This window comes from Heliangelus exortis, chromosome 3 (assembly GCF_036169615.1).
Source record: "Heliangelus exortis chromosome 3, bHelExo1.hap1, whole genome shotgun sequence".
NCBI classification, from domain to species: domain Eukaryota; kingdom Metazoa; phylum Chordata; class Aves; order Apodiformes; family Trochilidae; genus Heliangelus; species Heliangelus exortis.
In genome coordinates, this window is record NC_092424.1 from 18,118,541 (window position 1) to 18,143,702 (window position 25,162).

Below are 25,162 nucleotides of genomic sequence, written 5' to 3' on the forward strand. Positions count from 1 at the left end.
CCCATGGGCTCCACAGTATTTGCAGTGACTGATTTGGTCGTCGCTACTTCTCAATAGCTAAGGTCCAGGACTAAAATACAGAAGCCCTCTTTCACTCTGGATATTTCAAAAATCTAAATTCATACGTTCTGGGATTAGGTCCATACTTTGGTTCCAAATTGTAGGTATCATGTGTACGTTTCTGTTTCATTAAGGCAAAGCATATTTGGGTAGCTGTCATGTAGTGCTTGGAATGTGATGAAAACAAGAGGTCCTGGCTGCCTGCTGCTGAAGAACTCCCAAGGCACTTCTCACAGGAGCAGGGGTGTTAACCCTGATATCCTGGTCAAATTCCAACATGGTTAATTATATCCCACTTACCTAAAACTCTGCCATACTTTCTCTGATTGCTGCAAGGACTTGCTGCACACAGCAGACTATCAGAGGTAGTTGCATTTAGGGAATAGCTGCAGTCATTTATCAGTTTGTAAAATTTCCTGACCAGAGCAAGACAGTTGAATGAAAAGTTCAATTATTACTATGTAGGTTTTGAGGTGAAAGAGGCCAAAAGTGTCTGCAAAAGGAAGGATAAATATACAATGAGGCTGCAAATGCAGTTACAGGCAGTCACTCCTGAGCGGGGGTATTGAGAACAGTCATAATATGCATCATGCCTGAAGGAGATTAAAAGAAGGATAACAGTGCAAGAGAGCACTGAGCAGAAGTGGAAGAGAACACAGGTGAATATATATTGTCTGGAGATAACATCAAGGGGGCCAAAGGAGAGAGTGAGAGGATTATGCTTTCTGAGTCCAAGACAGGATAACTTCATATGGACTATGTCTGCTGACATCACTTGTAATGTGTACATTTCATACAGTAATTCCAGACTTTATAGTGAGTGAATCTTTCTGAGGCTCTCGGGCCTATTTCCTTCGTGTACCTATTAAATGGTGTTAAGATATTATTGTCCCTGTGTAAAGATACAGTGAGACTGAACAGGGGGAAAAAACATGTTTAAAATTTTGAATAAGGAAGAAAATATGAAAGATAACTTTAAAATTGCTAAATTGCTTTTTATTTTTAGTTTGGAAAGACAGTGAATGTGTAGTGCCTAATAATACCAAAACGGTTGCATGATAATCCTCGTGATGCTTCTTGCATCTTGTTTATAAATAAATATTTCCAGAAGGAAAGCAATTTATGTAAACACATCTCAACCCCTTTTTCTGCTGGAACCTCATTTTTTGGTATCATCAGCCACCAAAATGCCATCGAAATGAACAGATATTACAGGTTCACCAAGAAGTACCCAGAGCAAAAAGTAGAGTGGATTGTACACCGAGTAAACCATTTTTACTGTCCTCTTGTTTTCATTTGATGAAAACCAAAGTTTTTTATATGCCTGCACAGTTTCCCACAGCTTTCTGAGTCCAACATCCTTACAGCTGCATGGAAGAGTCCTCCATTCCAGGCTCTCTTGTCTCTGATACATGTATGCCCACAAATACTAATGTATATATGTACACACACACTGTTTAGATCACTGGCAGCATAGTGGTTCTGTTATCCAGCAGAATGATTTGAGTTTGCTTGTAATATTTAGCTGAGGAAATGGAAGTAGGATGCGCATTTCATAAATTAAACATATGAGTGTGCACTCAAAGGGATGCACAAGGAGCTGTTCTCAATCCTGTCTTTGGGAGATGTGTGCTGCTATCACAGCTCAACCTTCAAAAATGAGAATAAGGGCAAAGAGTCTGAAATGCCTCCTCTTGCCTCCCTTGTCTCCCCAGACAGGATGAGGCCATGTTAATGGAGTAACAGAGAGTGAAAAAGATGACCCAGCAGATGCTACCAGGATGTACTGTACTTTTCCTAAGGTAAATAAAGCCTCTCATCTTCAGCAGGATCAACAAACCCCACATATTCTTTAGAGCATATTAAGATACAGTGTTACAGCGTTCCAAATTGCCGTGTAATTTCATATTCTCTCCCATGCCATTAGCTCCCCTTATTCCATTTAACATACATAAATATTAATTGTGTGAATTTGTAACAAAATATCCATTTATCCAGCAGTTTTTCATTATTATAAATAGCAGTTTAAAGAACACAAATGGCATAAAAGTAAATTCTGAACTGTTGCAATTTAGGACCTCACATTTCAGACTTTTAAATTGTGGGGTTTTTAAAAATCCAACAGCAGAACTTCACTGAATGATTCAGATTTCCTGTAAAAAGCAACAGCAAAACATTATTTTTCCTGAAAGAGCTCCTGGATTCCTCATTCCAGAATTCTAAGAGAACTGGGAAAAGGGGACTCTCACTTCATTGAAGATTACTGTAGAGTTTCCTTTTTATTGTAGATGTATTTATAAATCACATAAATGAATCCCCACGTTTCTCTGAGAAAAGAAATCTGTCCCTCAGGCTAACGAGTGCAGATGCCATCTTCAGTTTGCTGAGGTACATGCAGAACAAAATTTAGAGCCAGATCTGTGATTTTTTGTTATTCCAGCAAAGCCTGTTTACAGCTTCTCAGCCCTGTTTGCAAATCAGAATTTCACCAGTCCCAGAGGGAAATTCTATTTTTAATGTAATGGTTTCTGTAATGCAGGATCACTTTGCAGAGAGCAAGCCTGAAGAGCCTGTCTCTCCTGCCCCTGACTTCTCTTGTCCTTGAAATCTTGTTTGCCCAGAAGTACAGTTATCTGGGCAAGCAAATAGCTACTCTCCTCCTCCCTATGAATAGGCAAATATGTGATTTCTTGCTTCTTATTACAGGCTGCTGGCTTCGCAATGGCCAAGTCTTGCTGATGACCTGGTGTGGGGCTGCCTCTACTACCTTGTTTTTGGGGTTGGCAAGATATTGTAAGCCCAAGGAATATAGTGGACGGTTAAAAACAAATAATTTCTAGACAAGATGTTCTCCCGAGACCAAAGTCTCAGCTCTGTAGCATGTCCTGCACAGCCTGAACCATATGGTGGTTCTTGGAGTCACCAAGACTCAGAGGGACTGAAGTCCAGAGCAGTTAATGAGTTTGTACATGACTGCTCCTATATCGTTTTTTCTTCTGATCTGCTGTAATTCTGTTATTATCTTTATACATTTCTGATCTTTTTTGTATGCTGCTATGCTCTTGATCATTCCTGAACTCACCTGGAAAATTGGTAATTGTCACAGTTTGACTTACTAGCAAGACATTTATCCAGGGTTTTCCAATTACCACCTGATCTCGTGTAATGGAAAACTGGCTCACATGAAAATTGTCATAAATGTTATTAGTGGCACAGAAATCATACTGTGTGATATATTGCAGAGAGCTTAAAGCAATGATTCTGAGGAAGCCTCCTGCATCCCAAAACCTGGATCAAGAATCAGATCTGTGTAGGCGCCATTTTAAACAAGAACTTCCACTGTGCACTACAGTTCTTCCATCCCAAAGCAAACTATTTCCAGTCCTTTATATAAGCTGAGAATCAGTATGGAACTATAGATATAAAAAAGCAGATATCTAAATGTCATTAGAAGATTGCAACATGGAAGTTTAGTTTTTTGGTTTATCGTGTTTCTTTTCTATACTTCAAGAACTACAGTCATCAGAAACATAGTCCCTCAACAGATTGGTTAAAAATTTATTCTTGTGACATAATGCTACAATGAACTTTAAGAGTTCAGTTTTGAATAAGGTAAGATGGAAAGTTTGGACTTTGCATTTTAAATAATTCCATTGCAATAAACTCTACTGGTCTCTGGAGTCGTGTCCCAAGTGGAAATGATACGTCCTGGGCACAACAGTCAGAGCAAGATTGATCAAAGCACTTGAAAATACCTCCTGTTTATGTCTTTTTTATAGAGACTTAGTGACAGTCTCCCTTCCATCATGCTTGGTCATCCATGAGTCTCACATTTACTATTCTCAGCTAACAGAATGAAGTAGTACTTGTAGTAGCAGTTTCTTGAAGTAGTACCAGTTAGTCTCTCAGTTTAACTGAAGAAGACAGGATGAATTTTAAACTGGTGTTCAGCATTTGCTTCCTTGCATTTAAGAAACAGTCTTCATCAAACACTGGAATGTGATTTGTCTTCTTTTCCACAGAGTAGCTGTTTGATGTGCAAAATAATTTAATGCAGAACATAACATCTGTTACATTACCCTGCCAGCACTTTGACAAGATTCTCTTTTCTGTATGTGGCTCCAGGATAGGACTTCCATTGAGTTGTTTTACATTAAGATGCAGACCATTGCTTTGGACCCTCATGAGAAGCCATCATCAAAGCTAACAAATTCCCCCAAAACCTTGAATTGGATGTAAGATTTTTTTATTATTTATGGTGTTTTGCTGTTTGTGATTAAGTTTACAGGAAGGCTGGCTGTGAAGTCCTGATCTGAATTTCTCCAAAGTGTTTGGTTTAGTTCTGGGTTGGAGCACACTGTAGAAGCAATTTTTCCTATCAACATCTGTAAAGCATTTGGCATTACTTGAAAATATTAGTCATGTTTGTAAAACTAATAAAAGCCCTTCTTTCATATTTTAACTATAAGGTGGTCATGTATGCTGGGCACTCATCATAGATTTAGATGCTATCTCTCTGCTATTAATGTTTTGCTGTGGTTGTTCCAAAGTCTGGACTTTTGATCTGGGACTAATTCTCAACTGAGAAAATCAGTCTGCCCAAAAAGAGCTGTGCCAGAACTTGGAGGATTTGTAGTTGATTGACACCCAGCTGTTCTGTACTGATTTGTACCAATTCAGGGGCCTCTCAGATAAACTCTGTTGTAGATTTTTAATGTGTCATAATTAAATAGTTTTCATATACAAAAGGAGGCTCCTCAACTGATAGCTGAGTCTATAGTGAAGATGAGAACTTCATATATATATTTTAAACACTTTAACTGAAAAATATTAGCAAAGCATTAGGAAGTAAAGGCTTCACAATATGAGTTAGTTATCTTTGAAAGAGAGTCTTATTGAAAGAAATTAACTAAATCATAACACACTTTTCCCTGCAGATATATGTGTGAAATTTCATCAAAATGCAATACTAGTTGAACAAACTTCCAATCAACATATGGTAAAATGTATTTTTCATGTGGTGTAAGGTCTCTAGCCCATGCACTTTGAATTCAGACCTATTTCAAAAGGTAACTTGATGAGATTATATAATGGGTTTGTCAAATATCCTTCTTAGGAGGCTTTCTGGGTCAGAAAACTTCAGTAATTTTGTCTGCACCATCTTACACTATGGACTAGATTAAGACAGAACATCTCAGAAAAGTTTCAGTGATTGTCTCTGTGTGTGCCATCTTTACAAACTAAATGAAGTCAAGGTACCTCTCTTTATTGCTATGGCTTGAGCAGAAATTCATATATTATGCTTCAGTGGCTCCTAGTCTGAAAGGACAAATCATATGACTGAGCTGTGAGGATGAGTGCCTCCTGAGCACAGTTCTGTGTAAGCTGTCTAGTCACACAACACTCCAATTACCTCCAGCTTAAAAATCCACATCCTAACTTTCACATGGCAGACCATTCTTGCCTAGAATTGCTGTGCTTTTCAGAACATCTCCACTTCTGTGCTGCAGAATTTGTCCTGTAACAGGACAAAAGGATCTTTCCTTTGGCAGTTTTCACTGGATAAAGCCAGAATGACTTTTTGAGTGGGAGTGAAGTCTCCTAAGAAATGGCATAGGTCAGTTTCTACGCCAGCAGAAATCAATCAGCATGAATTGCACCAAGGACCCAAAACTAAGCTGGTTCTGCCCTGGAAGCAATGGTGCCATGAGAGATTGGTGCTGAGATTGGTGACAGAACTTTTCCCCTATACGGGTACAATGTCCTAGCTTATAGAATACTTTTCTAAACCACGTCCAACATCATGCCTACAAAATTAGCAGTCACACTTTTTTTGGCAACCACAAGGTGATACTATTTGCTCATAGCTGATTTAGGCTTAAATGAAATTTGGTCTTTCTTCTAGAGATTAGTTTTCACCCCTGCTTGGGCAGAGCTTCACCTTACATATTCTGTCACTGCATGGAGTCCATCCTCCCACCTAAAAGCAGAAGCATCTTCAAAGCTTCAAGTGTTGGTCTTAGTAAAATTACATCTAAAGCTGCCATAGTTAATGAGCATGATGGATACTTCTGATATGGCAACTGTATTAACACCAAACCCAGCAATCTCTTTTGTTGTTGTTGTATGCTTACAAGCCATTAGTGCTTTAAGGAACATTGTAGATTCACCTTTTCTGCTGGTGACTTTTGGTGACTGACCTGACCTTAGCAGATGAGTATCTGCTACAGTGGGTACCTCTTTTGTGGCTCTTTATTCCATCTGGCCTCTGCTGATTATTCCCATTCATCAATACACACGTACAAGCAGAACCCTAGGCTGATTGTCACTAACTCCTCTTCTTCACACTGAGGAGAAAAGGCAAAAATAGGGAGAGCAGGGTGAGGGAGTGACATTTCCCTGGGGTGGAAGAGTGATTTCAGAGATGGGAACCAGTTGCCACATGTTAATTATGACAGTGGTTTGAACATCAAAGGGTGGAAATGCAAGAAGTAAAGATGTGAGCAGAGAAAAAAAGAGAAAGAGGAAAGAATAGGTGTGATGTTACAAGAGGAGGTGTTTGCTAGATCTAAGAGCTGATTCCATGAGGTAATTATAGAAGTATAAGCAATAAATCATTCTTTATCTGGCAAACCTTCGACCTTAAAAAAATGAAGATACATCAATGGATGTATGGGATCTAGCTCTGTAGGGTATAGAGTGGAGCTGTAATAGTTTTGAGCCCCAAGTTTCTCTTTGAACAGTTTGATTGCAAGGCATGCATCAAAACTGTTACTGAGAACGTGCTGTGGGTTTCTTGCATCTTCTGTTGAAGGAGAAAGCTGTTACTGATTATGTTACATTTCAAGGCTGGACTTATGAGGCAGTTTTCCTCTTAGCTCTGAAGCCAACTAACTGTGTGATAAACTCATTCTTTCCCTCCAGGGAAGACCTCCAAGACTCCACTCCTTTGACTGGTTTATGCAGAGAGAGAGTGAGCTGAAGTGGGAAGGAAGTCTCTTCTTCTGCCCTTTTCCCCATCCTAATCCCCTTCTTTTCCACTTCTGCAGCAGCAGAGGGAAATCCAGGCTTCCTTTCCCTTTTGTGCTTACAGTGTTCTCAGTATCACCATCGTCTGATTAACAAAATGATTTGTAAAGACTTTGTTTTACCTTTGATCTTGCAAAATAAGGGTAGCTTTAAACAAAGCCAGATTCTTTAAAGATAACCACATGGTTTTAATAGTATTTTCTACTTTGTGTCATAACTTGAATGAGCAATATATGAACAGTATTCCCATTGTCACCACATTTCACTATGTTATCGCATTTGCTAATGTTTCCTAGTTAAAAAAAAAAAAATACTGGCAACTATTATGAAGCTGATGTTGTAACTAAATATCTGCTGCTAGCTCCATCGTTAGAGCCCATTCCAAAGCCTACTGCAGTGGCTAGAAACTCATGCTCTGACTTCAGCCAGTCTTGGATCTTAAGCACAAAAAAGGGAAATGGCATGCTTGGGAGGTTTCCCACCTTTCAGATCCCATTCCTCTGCTCCCTCCAGCTATGCAAAAGCTCTCATCGCATTGCCGAGCACACTGCGGTTTGGATGCTGTAAGCACATATGTGAACATGATGGGGTTATGGGTGGATTTTTGCCTACAAACTGAAATTACCAGAGGAAGAGAGGGGGAAGTACTTTGTTTGAGAGTCGAAGTTACACTTTTTAATGATCTTGTAAATAGAGTGCTTGAGAAATGAAACAAAAATAAAGGTGTTTTCATTTCTCTGCAGCAGAAAAATATACAGAATGGAAACCGAGGGGAAGGGGGGTGAAAGGCTGAAGATGAGGATATTTCAGTCCCCCCCTTCTCCCCGTTAGTGCCAGGCTCTTTCACTTACATAATGGTGAGAGGCTGAGCTAGTGCACAGATCACACTTCCACTTCATAGGCACACAGCTGCACCCCGCCCCGCTAGCTAATCTTGTTTGTGTCCTTTCCAGAAGACAGCCTGCCCTGGGTGGCAATTACAGTTAGTTAATTTTGGCACAATGTGATTAAAAGCAGACTGATATAAATCACTGAACAGGATAGCTTATGAAAATGCAAGCTGAAGTAGCATCCCAACCACAGCACTGTCATGAGGGAAGCTGAGAGCCAGATGTTGGTCTAATGATAGAAATAATCTAATAATGGACTTTGCGTATCCTCTGGAGCTTGAAAGCCCTGCCTAATATTTTTTGCCAGCTGGAGATCTCCATGTTGCAATACATACTGAACATTTTAGAGGTGCACAAGTTGGTTTATTGGTTTTTCTTGGTTTATAGCTGAATATTCTAGGAGAAAGGTGTACAGGCAAAATATTCTGGAGTCTTGGCAGGGAGACCTCAAATAGGAGATATCCTAGGAGGGATATTCTGAGTACCTTAGGTATCCAGGACAGATGGATATATGTGGACACCTAATATAAGCAAAACTGTAATCAGACTCTTCCTGCATATCCTGACATTTGTCAGAGAAATGATATGATGTCCACTGAAAATAAGGACTGTAAGATAAAGTGGTTTTTTTCCTTTTTTTTCTTTTTCCACCAGCTGAGATGTGATAGGACAGATTTCCTTTAAGTTAAACATGAGTGCCCTGATTACAACCTCACTTTTTCCTCTGTGTGACTTAAAATGTGAGGCTGTCCTGGCAAGTGTACACCTACAGATAACCTCTGCCTGCTGGAGGATGAGCACAGTTGCTCCTGAGCCCACCTACCCTCAACCTGCAGTCACTCCCTCTGAGATGTCCCACATGACACAACAAGCTAAGGAGAGTTGGAGCTCTGGTCTACAATGGCAGAATTCATTATTGCATATCCATATGATATGCATATCATATGAGTATCCATATGATACTCCTGTAACTTTTGATAGCAGGTTAGTCACTAGGCTTTGCAGAAATAAAATGACAGAAGTAGGAAAAATCACAGAAAGGCTATTAAATTAGCTGGCGATTTGCTTGAATAAGAGAACCTTGCAAAGACAGTCATCTGCTTCTATTAAATTGACAGCATAAAAACACAAGGCTCAAAGAGAATTTATAGCCAGAAATAATGTCTTTTTTTTTCTTGGGACAAACCCTCCACCTCTCTCAGAGTTACTTTGCACCTTGTTTATTCACCTAACTTTTAGTAAGTTTTTTTAACAAAAAAAAAAACCAAAAACAACCAGAAACAAAACCAAAAAAGAGCTGGGGGGAGAGACAGAACTATTTACGTGCTTTTCTTCATACTTGAGCTGAAAGATTCACCAAGAAACTGAGAGTCCTGACCAGAGATAATTTGAATATGGGGAACATTTGTATTTCTTTATGCATTGATCTGCAAGTCACACATTCAGAAGTGATGGCTTGAATGTGAAGAAATCCATTAATGGAGGGAGGAAAAAAAAGAAAGAAGACTGAGGGAGAGAGAGAAGGGGATCATGAGCTGATAAGATTGCACTTCCTTGGCCACTCACTCTGAAAATGGCAGAGACTGAAGTGTCTCTCCCTGAAGATTCAACCTTTGTACTCTATGACATGGCTTTTTTCATCAGTAGAGTTAAAATTTTTCTGCAATAGCTTTTTGTTTTCCCACTAAAAAGTGTGTCTTGGAGAATCTGTGCTGACTTCATTACATTGTTTTTACTGCAGAAAAGATGACAAAGATTGTGGGAAGGTGGAGGGTTGAGGAATAGATTATTGAAAACTGAAAATAAAACAATTTGGATGCTTTATCTTGAAACAGGTTTTCACTTTGCAAAGAATGTTATGGCGGGGTTTTTCATTTTTAACAAAACTTTAAAAAGATGTCAGGAAAATTATTTTCACAATCAGACAAAAACCCACAATTTTGGGCATACCTTTTCCCAATCAGACCAGGCTTTGCTTTAACCACGGATTTGTGTAAGTAAGGAATTATGCTTAGACCTGCTCCCATCCAGTGGGTCACTCAAAGCAGAGCCACACCAGTTCCTCAGAGCAACCTTCACTTGCCTTGGAGTACACACCACATGCCATTGAAAGCAAAACACACACTCACAGAGCGAAGGCTTTACATAGCCTGGACTATTTCTTGCTTTGATGAATAACATATGGTGCCAAGATTTGCCAGATCCTGTCCGCACAAAGAAAGGTTTAGAATTAACATTTTACATGTTTAATTACAAAAGAAAAGCTGATGTAATCTTCCGGTGAAGAAAGTCTTTCGCATTACAGTATCTCTAGGTTATATTCATCAACTTCACAGATGTAATGAATTTTCTATGCAACCCCCTGCTGCTAAAATTGCCACTAGGAGAACCAAATAGATGGTATCAAATTATTGGAGTACTGTGACAACCTTATTCAAGCAAAAAAAGAAGTTTCATATTATTTCAGAAGCTGTACCCTAGGTTAAGACATGGAAAGATAGAGAAAGGCTGAGACTGGATGATGAACTGTTCTCAGATCTAGAATATTCAATTGGAATTGTAATGTATGATGTTTTGTTTGTCTCCACTCCCCAGTCATCAGTGAAAGGACTGCAGATTCCCAAAAATCCAACAGCATGTCTTGATGCTGATGTAGCACTATGGCTGCAATGCAGGACATTTCCAACAGTGCCAAGCAAACACTGTGTCTGCTCTATACAAGCACTTGAGGGACAGTAAAATAGTTGCTAGATACTGCCAGGTGCTTTTGCTCCTTAGAAGCTCACCAGTGCTATGAAAAAGTTGCTCTTGTCACCTGCATGTTGTCACTTCAGAAAAAGTATGAATCTGAAATCCCCTATATGTGATAATGATTTTTAAAAAGCAGTGATTGCTGCAACCAAAGTGTTCACATCTGTTGAAAGCACAGCTTGCTCTTTCACTTGTGTCAAAGCTGTTGGCACAGAATTCAAAGCCCTGGATTGGCAACTCTATCAGGAAGCAAGTGCAGCAGAAAGCCATAATAGCTGTCTTCATTAGCTTTTGTTATCTAAAATATTCCAAGTGCTTTGGAAAACATAAGGTGCCACATAACTATGGAAGATGTTGGACAGCAGCTTGACAGCCATATGTTTACATCTATAATGTGTTCTTACCCTCATCTCTAACTAAATGTTTTCTTTTAGCAGCTGTGGCAACAGTAGTGAGCTTGTACAATTTCCACACAACTAAAATGCAGCTGAAGGAGCTGGGTTGTCTGCTGAGAGGACAAGTATTCTTCTCACTCAGAGATTTTTGGAGGGGCCAAAGCAACTTAAACACCTACTCCTAGAGGCATGGCTGGCTGTGTGGTAAGGTCTACATTGGAGATATTCCTGCCCTAACACTAACCCAGCATGCTGTGGGCTCATGTAAAGTTGGATGTGCAGCTGGAGAAGGATATTGCCAGGTCTGCTCATCATGGCTCCGAAGCAGCGATCTTGTTTCTGGTGCTAACTTATGTGAGTGATGTGGACGATCTCTGCACTGCCCTTGGGGGTGAGCTGGCTTCTCTTTCTCTGCACCTGTAGTGGGGATCTTCCTTAAATTCTTTACAAATCTCCTTTTTTGTCTTTTCAGACACTGAACATGGACAAACTGGGAGTTGGACTTGGCATTGCCAGGTTAGCGGCTGTATTTGATGATCTTAAAGGTCTCTTCCAACCAAAACAATTCCGTGGCTATGGGGGCAGCTGGAAAGGGAATAGAGAAGCAGAGCTAGGAGGAGGTATGCATGACTGGTTATGGGGCTACAGACACTTCTTTTTGAAAGTACAAGCAAAATCTCTCTGTACCAGAACCTGAGATTCATTTTATATGCTGCCTTACTGTGCTCCATGTAATAAAGAAAGTCCAGACCTCATAAGGACCAAATCCTGCAACCTCACAACTCCTATTTGAAGTCTTAATAACTGTTGTACGCTCCCCTGACAAAGGCAAAAGCTTTGTGTTCCAGTATTTCTGGTTGGAAACACAAAGTCTTTCACTAAAATAAACCTCTTCTGTCCAGTAGCTGAGACACATTAAGCATAAAGAGCCTGCCCATGCTATCAGCCACTCAATGGCATATATATATATATATATATATATATATATATATATATATACTATACCTATGGCAAGGATGGTATGTAAGTAAGTTGCAGTAAGCTTCCTGAAGATTTCCAAGGTAAAATTGAGACTGTTTTCTCCTCCCCACTGATTTAGATTAGTTCATTCTTCCTAGCAAACAATTACTGCTTCATTTTTCATTTTCCAAAGACAATGCTTGGATTACCTTGGAGTTTGGAGTTGAGGGAAAAATAAAGGCTGTTACACTTCATGGTGTCATCTTTCTGCTCTAATACTGGCTCCAGGCTGAATGTTGCCTCGTGGTCATGTAGGAGAGTGTTACACAAGCACACAGTATAGAAGTCACTGCTGTTTATATGACCCACAGGGACTATCCAGCTGCAGAGGTCTGCAGGGTGCAAGGCTGCATTCCCCATTTCTTTTCCCTCCCCACATGAAATATTTCATAGTGCATTCAGAATACAAGTTTGTGCTTTTATAGTCTGACCTTTTATAAATGACATAGATGGCTGGAATCTGTCCAGACAGTTTTTATTGCAGCAGCACTAGTACTGCTTCATTATTAATCTCTCTCCAGACGTGGCAATTGTTGCTCCCTTTGCAGATAAGACTGTGACCCTGCACATGGTGGGATAAAGAAGAGACCAGTACAAAACTCCAGCTGCCTTTGGCAGCTTTCTATAGTGCCAGTAGCTGGGGTGTCTGTTCCTGACAGTGAGAAAAAGCACTTAACTTCTCTTCCAGTATTGCTTAAGAAGGGCCTGGCTTGCCCACTGCAATCCATTTTAGAACTGTGAGCCTTGAGGTGAGAAAGGCAAATCTCTGTAATCTGGCATAAAGAATGTAAGTTCCTGAAAGAATCCAATTTAGATATGCTCTTCATCTAGATATGACCACTTTAGCCATTGGACTCTTCCATAAAAAGCTTAGGGGATCCCATTCTATTCATGGAGCTTGCTCACATGCATCTTTCCTTGGAGGCCAGTTTCTTCTGGGGATTTCTATATGATTGCTATAAAAACTATTTCAGTTTTACCTCTTTGTATACCTCACAGACATACTGTTTCTAACATACTAAACAAGAAGAGATCTCACATAAAAATGGAAGACTTGGGTAAGTACACTTAAATATGGCAATTTGCAAAAAAAAAAAAAAAAAAAAAAAATGTAAAAAAACCCCCACTATATATCTATCTAAAAGCAATTCACAGTAGTAATGCAATTTCATTGTTTGCCAACTATTTGGAGGTTGAATCGGGCTTTTGGCAATCTGATAACTTGAGTAAACAATTCTAAACCAGTCTTAACCTTCCCCCTTCTTTAAATAAAGCTCAGTTTGTGATATGGAATGTGAATTGTTTTGACTGTTAAGCCATTCCAAACTCAGAACCCACCCATCACAAATGTGTTGAAAGAAGAATATATTTCAACAGTGCAGCAGGCTCCTTGAGTACAGTAGAGCAGCAGTCTTCAATCAACCAGAGTTTCTTTCCAGAAAGAGAAAATGAAAGCATAAGTGCCATACACATTTTTAAATGATTTATCTAAATTCAAAGAACTAACTTCTTTTGTGACTGATTATGACTGCATATATGAATGGCTATGGATAACAGGTTTCTTTCACTTTTCAAAATGATGTATAACAATGTTCCATGCAGAGACTTTCTATTTACACATCTGTTCAGCACCTGCCTGTAATTACTTACTTCGTTTTTATTATTGGGCTTGTCACCGTATTAATGTAGCTGTACATCCAAATTGATTGTAATTACAAATTTCCTGAAAAAGCTTGGTTTCTGCAAGTATTTAATTAAACTGATATCCCAAATTAAAAATAATTATGTAACTGTACTCCACTACAATAACACATGCATAGCTCTCTCCACACACAAAATGGATATTTCACATAATTCATACAATATGTGAATTAATATTGTAAAATTAAAGGTCAGTCTCCACTAGAAAAGGAGGGATAATTGACTTCAGTATTTAGAAACCTGACATATTTCAATTAAGAAAGCAATTTGTCACAAACTTCACAAATCAAGGAACAAGTTAGCAATGGTTTTAATAAATAAAGATGGTGAAAAGTAAGCCTATTCCTTCTTGTGGCATAATTTTGCTTGAGTAAATGGTTTATATAGAAAGCTTCCCATTTCTAGGTCATGAGGTCATATCTAGTACCTCTCAGTAACTACTGATGTTTATTTCCATCTAATTGCTGTTTGGAAGCCTCTGACACAGTCAGTAGCCTCTGCTGAGCAGTTCTTTCACATACACACACCAAAAAAAACCCCAACCAACCAAAAAAAAAAAAAAAAACCAACAAAAAAACCCAATTACACTGCTCTTGAAGTCTCTTTGGTCTTAGGATAAATGAGGAGATAAGCTGGTCCTAGCTCAAGGACCTGAGCAGCCTACACTGAGCTCACCTTCCCCAGTGAGTCTGATCCTAGTGGGACAGTCATAGACACCAGTGACCTGGAAATCTTTTCTTTTGCATCACCAGGTGACCACTGGGACAGACCTGGGCTGGACATTGTGACACAAGGATGCCTGTCAAGAATTTATTTCTTCTCATGGGAGAACAGAGACATTTTGAAGGGAAGATTTCATGTTTGCTCTTGAAAATTAATAATAATTTTAAAAATGCAGTACACCACCTGAGGGACAGTCAAGTAGTGTCAATACAGAAGTTTCTGGAGCTATTGTGCAAAACCTGCTCCTCAGGGACCCAAAATTCCTTGGGCTTTTTTCCAATCTTTCTGCAGAGCCCTGCCAGACATGGAGGATGGTAGAGCCTGGGAGGGAAAGGCAAACTAGGTGAAATGGCTGAAAAATAGTCAAGTTTTGGTCTGATACCTGCTGGGTTTCTTTCAATAGGCTCATCAAATTCACAGGCTTTTCTACAGGACACGTAGGTTCCATGAGCAAACCTTTTTCGTTGGAAAAGTTCCAAAATGTTTCCTCTGACACTGCTCATGCTTATCTTGAAGTAAATTGCAGGATCTGTATTCCACAATGGTTGAGATAATCCGTTCAGAAACAGTAATGCCAATGAATATATCTCCACTGAACAGCAAAGTTATGATCTGGGGTTTGAACTCTCATAATTCAAAGAAAATGTGAAACAGGCTTTAGATTTGATCCACTATGGCTGTAAGAACTGAGTATGAAATACTGCTCCAAGCTTTTGGAGCATTGCTCTCAGCCATTCCTCTTAGGATTTGGTTTGAATTCTTACCTACAATTTTGTCAGCAATAACTATGTTCAGATTATTTTTTTTTAACTGCAAATAGGTAATTGTGTTCCCTATGCAGTACCCATCCTGAATCTCTCTGATCTCACTCCCACTTTCTGAACATGTTACTGATACTGCAGTCAGCAGAAAAACAGATTGAAGTGTTATTTAAATTATCACCATTTAAACTCAGAGGAGATGTCTGTGGAAAATTCTGCTTTCTGTCATTGCTTGCCTCAATTCCTTGTCTGCATCCATAGAGAAACTTCACTGAAATTGAAGGACATCCATATATGATGATGGGTTAATGGCCAGAGTTTCCAAATGCATATCTAGAGCATCACTGATGGGTGTGTAAAATCGCAGTGAGAGAAGGGAGAAATGGAAAAGAAAGTTGGCTTTTCAGTGTAAAAGATCACCTTTTCCTTCCCTTGCTGATGCTTTTCAGCACTTCTCCACCTGCAACATGAAGTTTAAAAGGAGCAGAAAGAAACATTTCTTTGCCCTGTCTTGCAGTAACCTGTCTTCCATAACTATTTAATGTTTCTCACTCAAGTGTACGTTTGAAAATTTGTTTTGGGATCCAAGTCCTGAGACAAGATTCTAAGGTCCCAAAAGGATACTGTGTTTCTAGAATTCCTTACTCATCTTCCTGAATGTACACCTTCCCACTTCCTATCAGGGTTCCACCTGGGCAAATCTAGCTCTGATGATGAAAATTTAAAAAAAAAAAAAAAAAGAGTCAAAGAACTTTTCAAGCAAAGCTATTTCCTGGTCAAAGTTCTCGACATAGTTTGTCACAAAACAGCCAACTTGAATTAGAAACTTACATTTTCTTTGTTTGTCTGTGATGTGCATCTTAAACACTGTCCTGAAATGAAATGGTAATTGTTATATGTTCAGGGATAATATTTGTTCTGGCATTCTCTATTGTCCATTCACATTAGGATATTTTTTTCTGTTTCTGCATTACCATATACTTGGCAGGTACAGCAAAGTAAACAGTAGCATAGTTAATCAATCCAATATTGTTGGAAAGAGGCTGAAGGGAAACCTTTGTTGTTGTGGAAATCCAGCCATGATAGAAAACCCTGTGCCTCTCTTTGCCTATAGGAATTAGTTGGAAACTCAGTGAATTGGGAAATAACGCTTATAAATTTACTTATGAATTACTGGTTTTATCCCAAAAAGCATTTTTATTAACAGCCAAAATTAAAAAGTGTTCAAAGTTCAAGCACAAGCTTGAAAGAAAGCATATGATTAAATGCATATTCTCTTTGGGAAGTGTTAATAAAAATCTGCTTTTCACTCTTGTGCCTGTTACTGACAGGGCAGCTTATGCTCAGAACCAAGGGACTGAGGGCTTTCTGTAAGGAAAGATGTTTAATTCACCTTTATCTGCAGTAAAGATCATAGACATATAAAATGGCTGCCTTCTGCAGATGGAAATAATGGATCTGTTTATCTGTTGTTCCAAGTTCCAATTGAGGACTATAGGTTATTTCTCTTACAGCTTTTTCCTTCCACTCAGCACTGCCAGAAAAGTGGGATAACTCATTGTAACCTTCCTTCAGGCAGCTAGCAGATCAACCAAACACTCATCAGGTGATTGTGAATATTGGAAAGTAATGTGTTGTCCTGCAAAATGTGTATCTCTGCATCTCTTGGAAGTAAATATTTGTGTGAGTAGATATGATCTTGGAGTACACCCTGGCTTTAACCAGGGTTTGGTCTCTTTCTCATGATCCCACACCATCTGGATCCTGTTCAAGGACTTTTGAGTAGTAGGGAATTGTGTAAGTTTGCATTTCTATATGGCAAATGCCTGCTCCACAGTCTACTTAAGAGGTAGGGGATGACCCTGAGAGTATTTGGAAAGCTCTCAGCATCCAAGACAAGGTCATACAGTACTTCCATAGTATTAAAAACGAAACCACTTTGCTCAAAGGAATTATAATCCCCATATAGCAGCCTGTACAGCAAGTTTGTCCAACTCCCTGAGTCAGGTCTGCAGACCCAGCCATGTTTCTCTGAGCCTCTACCCCAGGATGCTACCAAGAAACAGGGCTGCAATCAGGTCCCCTCCTCCCTGTTCCAGGGGCTTTCCCACAGGAAGTTAAGGGGAAGGTACACATCCAGGAATAGTTCCTTCCCATTTAATCCCCTCCCACAGACATATCCCTCAGGTCTGCACTAAAAAAACAATTTAAAATGCACCCCAAAAAGTTCCCTGTTCAGCTATGATAAGAACACTAAATACATACAAGATTCATCCATGCTGACCAGCATGATGCTGCTTAGTCCAAAGCCAGGACCATGAAGCACAGGAAATACACCACCACCTTCACTCTTCCTACACGAAGAGCTTCCTACCAGGCTGGAAGCCAACCTGACCACAGTGCTAGAAGTGCCAGCTCAGAACTTCCCTAGCCAACCAGGGCATCCATGGTCTTAGGAAGTCACTTTGGCTGTGTTCATCAGCTGCTCCTTCTTCCTGCTCTTGCCAGGGGCTGATGATGCTGGCTTAGTGTCCCTTTTTGTCTTTCACCTGGTTCTGAGAACCTGACACCACTGATATTTTTTAGTGACGTGATGCAGGGTATTAAGAGCCAGGGGGAAATTTGAGTGACTGTGTTGTTTGATAAATAACCATCTTACTGGTACAAGAACTTGTCAGCACACTACAGATTTCACATTTTAGTATGTGTGTGTATGTGCTGGATTGAAAATATAAACTTTTAGACATGAAGGGTGGGCACATCTGGGACTATGTATCTCTATGACATCTTGGTCAGTCTTGGCAAGAAACCTTTCCCATTTCTGTACTTTAACTGTACTTGAAATCCACTGAGAGCTTAATGAAAATTAATGGAGATATAAAATGTTGGAGGAAAGTTGGGCAGTATAAAAATAGAAATGCTAACACTAGAAAATATTAGATGTCCATGAACTCTCTAAGAATGCATTTTTTTTTAATGAAGAAATCAAAAATATTGTTCTGGGATTTGCAAAAGTCTTCAGAGTGTAATACATTAAAAAAAAAAAAAAAAAAAAAAAAAAAAAAAAAAAAAACTACAACACTGTAATAAAATAATTAGTTTTATATGACTTTTACTTCTCTGTGGTGCAGGAGTCAGTGGCCAGTACCTTATCAGCTCTCCCTGCTAAACTCTTACCCCAACAATTTCTGAAATGCAAACCTCCCGGTCAAAATTCAGAGGAAGTGACAGTGAAACGGAGGTCCTAAGCACTTCAGTACCAACCAGCATCTCGTCCCACACTTGTTTTATTATGCAGTGTAGTGCAGAGTGGGCAGCAGGAGCTCAGGGAGTTTTTTTTCCATGAGTTTGTGGGATGCACCATGCCCTGTGACAAATCTGCTTAAAACCTGATTGTGCAACATGGCTCTAGTGTTTTAATTCCACCCTGAGTCCTGACATGTTTAAGAGGGGGAAAAAAGAAAACAAAAGCTAAGGAGTTTTAAAAAAATAAGGTTTCAGACTCTGCTATGCATTAATGATAAATATATCATTATACAATGGAGTCACTTCTGGACAAGGTAAATTGAAGTGCCTTAATTATGTTTTCCTATGGCTTAACTTGTGTCTTTTTTTTGTTCTTGCAGTGTTTGTTTTGAGGAGAATTGCAGTTCCTTGACACGTTTGAACTCTTGAGTGTTACTCATACATATTCTTAATACACAGGAACAGAGTTCAGATCAGGGAATACTTAGTGACACTAAAATACTCTGTCACAGAATATTTTAAGCAAAACATTCATAACAACTATGTTGCTTCATACAGGTCTATAATCTTAACAGAAATAGATGTTTAATTACTGCAATCTATACAACCCATGGCCAATTGAGCTATGGACTATGAGTAAATTATGCACAACAGATGGAAGCAAAGAAAATCCCACTGTGTTATTGTAAGGGACCATTAAAGATACTAAAGGAAAAGTAAGAAGATAGTACTTCCTATCTCAATATACCTCTTGAGTCCATCTTAACAACTACTAAAATTCCCCTGTATTGTGATCTTGAGTCATCTAGGTGCCCAGTGTCACAATGCACTCCTACATTCTATAGGTGCAACCCAAACCACACATGGGTGGCATAGGAACATCCCTACCCTTGCTGGGGCTCTGCTGCTCCCCAGATTCCACCATGAATTGATTTTTTTCTCTTCATGACAGTCTGAAGATAAGGTTGTGAAGAGTGCAGTAGAAGACTTGTGCTTCCTGCCCTTCAACCTCAGCTATAAGTTGCAATGAAAACATAAAATTGTCTTATTTCACGTAATTAAATGAAGATTGACACTAGATGAAATTATCTGCTGAAATCTTGAGATTTCACGTAAACAACCATGATTTTGAAGCTAACTGCAATGCATCTGTAAATTACTTAGAAAGACTTCTGCATTTACATACAGCACCCTCTGAAAACCTACAGGCCATCAGCTACATTTGTGAACTTTGATTCCATTGTATGCCAAATGGTCTTAATCTTTTAAGTCACTGAAACACAGGCAAATATTGGAATGAGTTATTGAATTATGCTTAATCCTGGGAGATTTCAGGGATCATTTAAGGCATTGGTTAAAGTTTTTGTATGTGAATCATGTGCAAATCTAAAGACAGACAGACAGCTACTCCATGCCTGGTGCCAGCAAAAGTTCCTTCTCACATCCCAACCACTATGGACTATACTGAAGGGTTTACTGGTGAGAAAGGTCCATGGTTGTTTTGGGCCAGACTGTACACCTCTGGCAGCCTGGGGTTTTGGGTCATTCTCTTCAGTACATGGGGGATCATGCCCCAGGTCTACTGCCAACAAATCTGGATGGTGTTTCAACAGATGCTGGATGCCTCTTGTTTGAAGATAAAATTCACCTAGAAGACAAGGTTTATTTGCTATTCATGCTCTCAAAATATTTGTGAGTGTATCTATAAGTGAAAAGGATATGTAACCTAAAAACTGCCTTAAAGCAGCCAGGCAGTTGGAAAGACAGCTTGGAACTAAGTATCTATTATAAATTTTTTATTATATTTAGCTTGGTGTAATTCAAGTTTGTGAAACTATGTCAGATAAAAGGGTCTTCCAGTGTTCACTACCTTCAAACCCTCAGCAAAAGGATCTTTGCTACTGTTGTGTTTCTGTACTAGAAGTATTCCTAACATGGTTTGCATTGCAGCCCCCAAGACTTGCTAGCACTTTGAAACATCTTTTGTATGAGAAATGCCAGACCTGGCAATGTGGTGATATAATACACTAATAAAGAAAATTCTGTGCAATGTTCAATAGGAAAAAAATTCTATTTTATGAAGAATTTCTATTTAATGTATTTTTTCTTAAAAGCAGCAACACTATATCACCCATAATAAATCATTCTTGGCACTCATTAATGACACTGTAATCCATTTCCACCCTCTGTTCCTGAATTATGGAAACAAGTTTTGGGGTAAAGTTGGAGGGAGCTGAATGCTCCAGCGTTCTGCTGTGAATCTACAGTATTTTGCTAAATCTTTTGCACTGTTTCCAAAAAAAACTAGAAAGACTTTCATGGCAACAAGCTACAAGGGGCTGTCTCTTTCTATAAAATTCTAAACACACACATTTTCCTTCCTGATTTTCTCTGCATGTGTCAAAGTTAGGCAGGAATTCTATAGCACTTAGTACTTGCTGGTGTAGAAATGACTGCCAAATGAATGGTTTATACTGGAATATCTCATTATTTATATAAGTATGTTATAGTATAGACATTTAATTTAGTTCTCATTCCAAATCCATGACAAGTCACTTTGACACCTTTAAGAAACGTTTCACATATGGTGAGATGCAGCATTCAAAACTGTAAAAGGAAAAAAAAAGATGACTCAAATTAAACCAGATTTTTTTAAATAATCAAAGGAAATGCTTTAAGTTTGTAATAATACATCTCAGCCATTTACTGTTTAATAATTTTAATGATGAATTAGCATTTCTGAGGACCATGGATTGTTCAGTAAGTCTGGGTGTTTGCTTTTTTCACTCTCAAAAGTCCTAGCAGAAAGTTTTTCTTGCATTAATGTAAATGTCTTTTTGGGTATGAGGAGTAAAAGCTTTCAAGCAAGGTTCTTATATGTCATGGTGCTACTGCAGATCTGAACATGAGGGAATCCAGGCACCAATCCCAGGTACTGAGACATCTAGGTAGGGATTTAGTACTGCACCTGCACTCCTTCTGCCTGTCTCTTACCATCTCACAGCCTTTCGTTTAATTAATAAAATAGTCCTGTTTATCCATCACTCCAAATACAAATATTGTTTTAGCTAAAATACATCTCTACCATAAAACTAAATCAGACTACTTGTGTAATGGAGCTGACTGGAAAGTAACACTAAGGCTTGATTTATGGTGTAGGTTAGGTATGGAAGAGTTTGGTTTCAAAGCTGACAGCTTCTATGGAGCATTTTCTCTACAAAGTGTGAGTTTCAGCCATGAAGTGTGGTTTGGAACAGCAACTGTCTGGGTACTACCAAGATCTGTGGTGCTCCTGTTCAGCACACTGGGTGGCCAATTTGCCAGGACCCCTTATAGCAAGGAGCATATACTGTGGCACCAACACACCAATGACCAGAGGGGCTAATAGGGCTAAGTATAAGACCAGTAGCACTGGGTTTCTGCAGTGTGAAAGCCAGCCATGAACCCTTTCCATGGCTAGTTGTTTAGCTTCCAGAGACATAAGGTGAGGGGCTTGAAGGTTAGAGTGACCTCAACATGAGTGCAACTGAAGCACTTAATGACTTAATGTGCTCTTTGCCCATGTGTCTTGCTACTTAGAGGGCAGAAAGCAGGCACATGTTGGGAAAGACCTCAGTTATAGCCAGATGGTTCTCCCAAGCCTTTGGGGGATTCCTTGAAACGTTAGGAAAGTGTCTTTCAGCATTTGCCATTGAGATGCAAATGCACAGAGATGCCTGACTTGGGTAGTTCTTGCCTGGTTCTGCAATGGCCTGCTCTTGCTGTGCAGGATGGAGTAGGGCCCAGGCTCCACAAGGTTCTGTATATATATACATAAATACATATGTACGGAGAAATAGATTAATATCATAAAGGTACCAAGGACAAAGCAGAAGTATTTTCTAGAAACAGTGTATAATAAATAAGACTGCAATATTTACCACTGAGACAAAGACTTAAAAAAGACATGAGGTGTTCAGAGTGCATTTTGTTTACCTTTTTGATAAATCTTTCACAAACTCTTCTGAAGAGCAAGGGCTTTTAGCCACCTGACTAGAAATATTATCCAGTGTTACCAAAATAAAGATGAAATACTGTCAGTTGTAACTTCTGAAGATTTTTCTAATCCCTGTTCATTTTTTGTACATACCTAGATCTCCTCTGACTTCTGTGTGCTCACATGCCTGCACTCTCCAGGATCTCCCCCCCTCCATTACCACTACAATCTGCTCCCTTGACCCTACGTGCAAGAATCAATATTATCTTCCAAGAGTATCTAAAAGAGAGGAGGGGAAAGATAACATCTGGATAGTTTTCCTAGGGCTTTTTATGTTTTACCCTTTAGCATATACTCTGTGTCCTTCTGAGGGATACACACATCCCCTCCCCACCCCAGGCCCTCCCGTTTGGCCACCTGGGAAGGTTCCTGCAGCATATCAAGCAACTTTGCAGCCTTGAGACCTGCTGGAGTACACCAGAGTGTCTGCATGAAAACCAGTCATGTTGCCTAGCCCACATCTTAAAGAAATCCAGAATCTGTAAGACAGGGAACTGTATTTCTTCCAAGGAGCCTCATGCAGATCCCAAGCCAGCTAGTTTGTTATAAGGCTGATATTGTAATGGAGACCCTGAATGTTCATTCGAAATGGAAAATGAGAGAGGACTACCCTACATCTAAATGAAACAAAACACAAGTTAGTCAGTCTTTAAATCTTTCACCAGATAATTTCTCTCTCATAATGTGCTCTTTCTATCCACTAATTTGACAGTGTGTTCTTTTAAATGTAGGTATCTGATCGATGTCCCTGTGTAAGTTCATTTGGCTGATGAAACAAAACAGCAATATCTAACGACAACATCTGGCACAGGAACAAACACAATCAATCTCTCCCATTTATCTTGATACTGCATGCAAAGTACTCTGAAATAAAACCACACTACATTTTGTCTATTTTTTAATGTTGAAAGATTTAAAAAGTGTAATACACATTAAGCTTCTACATTTCATCAGCCAAGACTGACTGAAAAGTGTGTGCTTTTAGACAGTAACTGCTACTAACTCTGTGCAACTGAGTGGGGGTTTTTTTGTTTTTTTTTTTTACTCTTCCTTATGGAATTCCTGAAAGTGCCTTGCCAATTCATATGTAATGTTTAATTCATATAACTTTCCTTTACTCCTGTTTCTTAAGTGAAGCCATTAATTTAAAACATGAAATGGAATCTCATACATTCACCTTGAATGCTGAAGAATAAATCACAAAACAGATCTGAGCAAGGTTAAAAATGTGCATTTGAGAAATGTTTGGGTTATTTTTGTTTCTACATCAGGCACAGTCTTTCTAGTATACTATAGCACAGTATATTATATTCTAGTATCCTGTACAACTGGACCTATGTGCTGTTTTAGAGAGCATTTAACAGCCAATGATACATGTTTTAGGTATTTAGTCAGAAGCAATTATACATTTGTATATTTGAACTTTGTTCTCATTGGTTCTACCAAATGAATAAAACCAGCAATGGTTTCTATGCCTGGAAAAGTTCTACTGGGGAAGGTTTTGAACTAACTTCTTGCAAAAAGTTTCTTTAGAATACAGAATATGGGTCCATATTTTTACCTTGTTACTCTATTTTTAACGCAAGGGCTTTGAGCAGTTATTGAGGAAGGTTGTTTTATCTCTAATCTCTTATTTCCAACAAGTCACATTATCTCTGTCTGCCCAGCTAAGAGGAAAAAATTCTGGTGAACAACTTCTTTTTCATATACCTTTAGATTCAGTAGAGTGGAAGAAAGACAAATAGATCCATATGTTTGGCTTTAGGTTTGCACCAGGAAAAACTCTGATGATTTTAAGGAGTGTGTGACTTAAACTAAACAGAATTTTTTCTTGATCTGATACATCAGTGCTGTGTAAATGTGCTGGTGAATGTAGAAACACTGAATAAGACAAATCTTCCACTTTCTTCATGTGCTGAATCACCTTTGTCAGGAGCTTCTCAAAAGCCCTAATACAGCAGCCTGTCATTCACAGAAAGGGGCATGTGGAGTGTAAAATGCCCTTGCTGGAATTTATCAAGACCAACTTCCCTGACCTACTACACTGTAAAAATGTTCACATTTTAGCATGCCAACAGAGCTTCAGCACTGATGCCTTCAGCAATGGGAAGCACATGGCATATTAAGCTTCTTTCCTCTCAAGTCCAGTTCAGTTTTAGAGGGTACGTATGAAGAGAAAATTGAGGCATCAGCTGTTCAGAGTAAGGAGGCAAAGCCTTTTCTGGTGTAACTGAAGTAGGGAGTCACATAAAGCAAATTAATTTGGCAGTTTTTCCTTACTCCTTTTTATCTTTGAGGGTAAAAAAATGTCAGAAGACACCCAAAAAGTAATGTGATGAGTCAACAACCATGGTTCATGAAAAATACACCGTGCTGGGGTGAGGCAAGGAAAGGGAAATCTCATGAGCAAGGTTGTTCAGCCTTTCTCAAATAAGATGAGTTTCAGGTAATCATGTTGGGTCTCTGAAGTGGAGGTAGAGAAGGAGAACATCAAGAATATGCTGAAGGGCCCCATAGTTAGAATTAAAGTAACCTGCCCTTTAACTCTGG

At 39.1% G+C, this 25,162-nt stretch overlaps 1 long non-coding RNA gene across 1 annotated transcript in view; it reads left to right on the forward strand.

Annotated features, from left to right (window-relative positions):
• Positions 1–12,068, forward strand: part of LOC139795494 (uncharacterized) — a 47,404-nt gene extending 35,336 nt beyond the window's left edge. Inside the window, exon 3 of the long non-coding RNA XR_011725517.1 lies at positions 11,598–12,068. This is a non-coding gene — a long non-coding RNA (uncharacterized lncRNA). The remainder of the gene's footprint in view (positions 1–11,597) is intronic.
• The last annotated feature ends 13,094 nt before the right edge of the window (positions 12,069–25,162 follow it).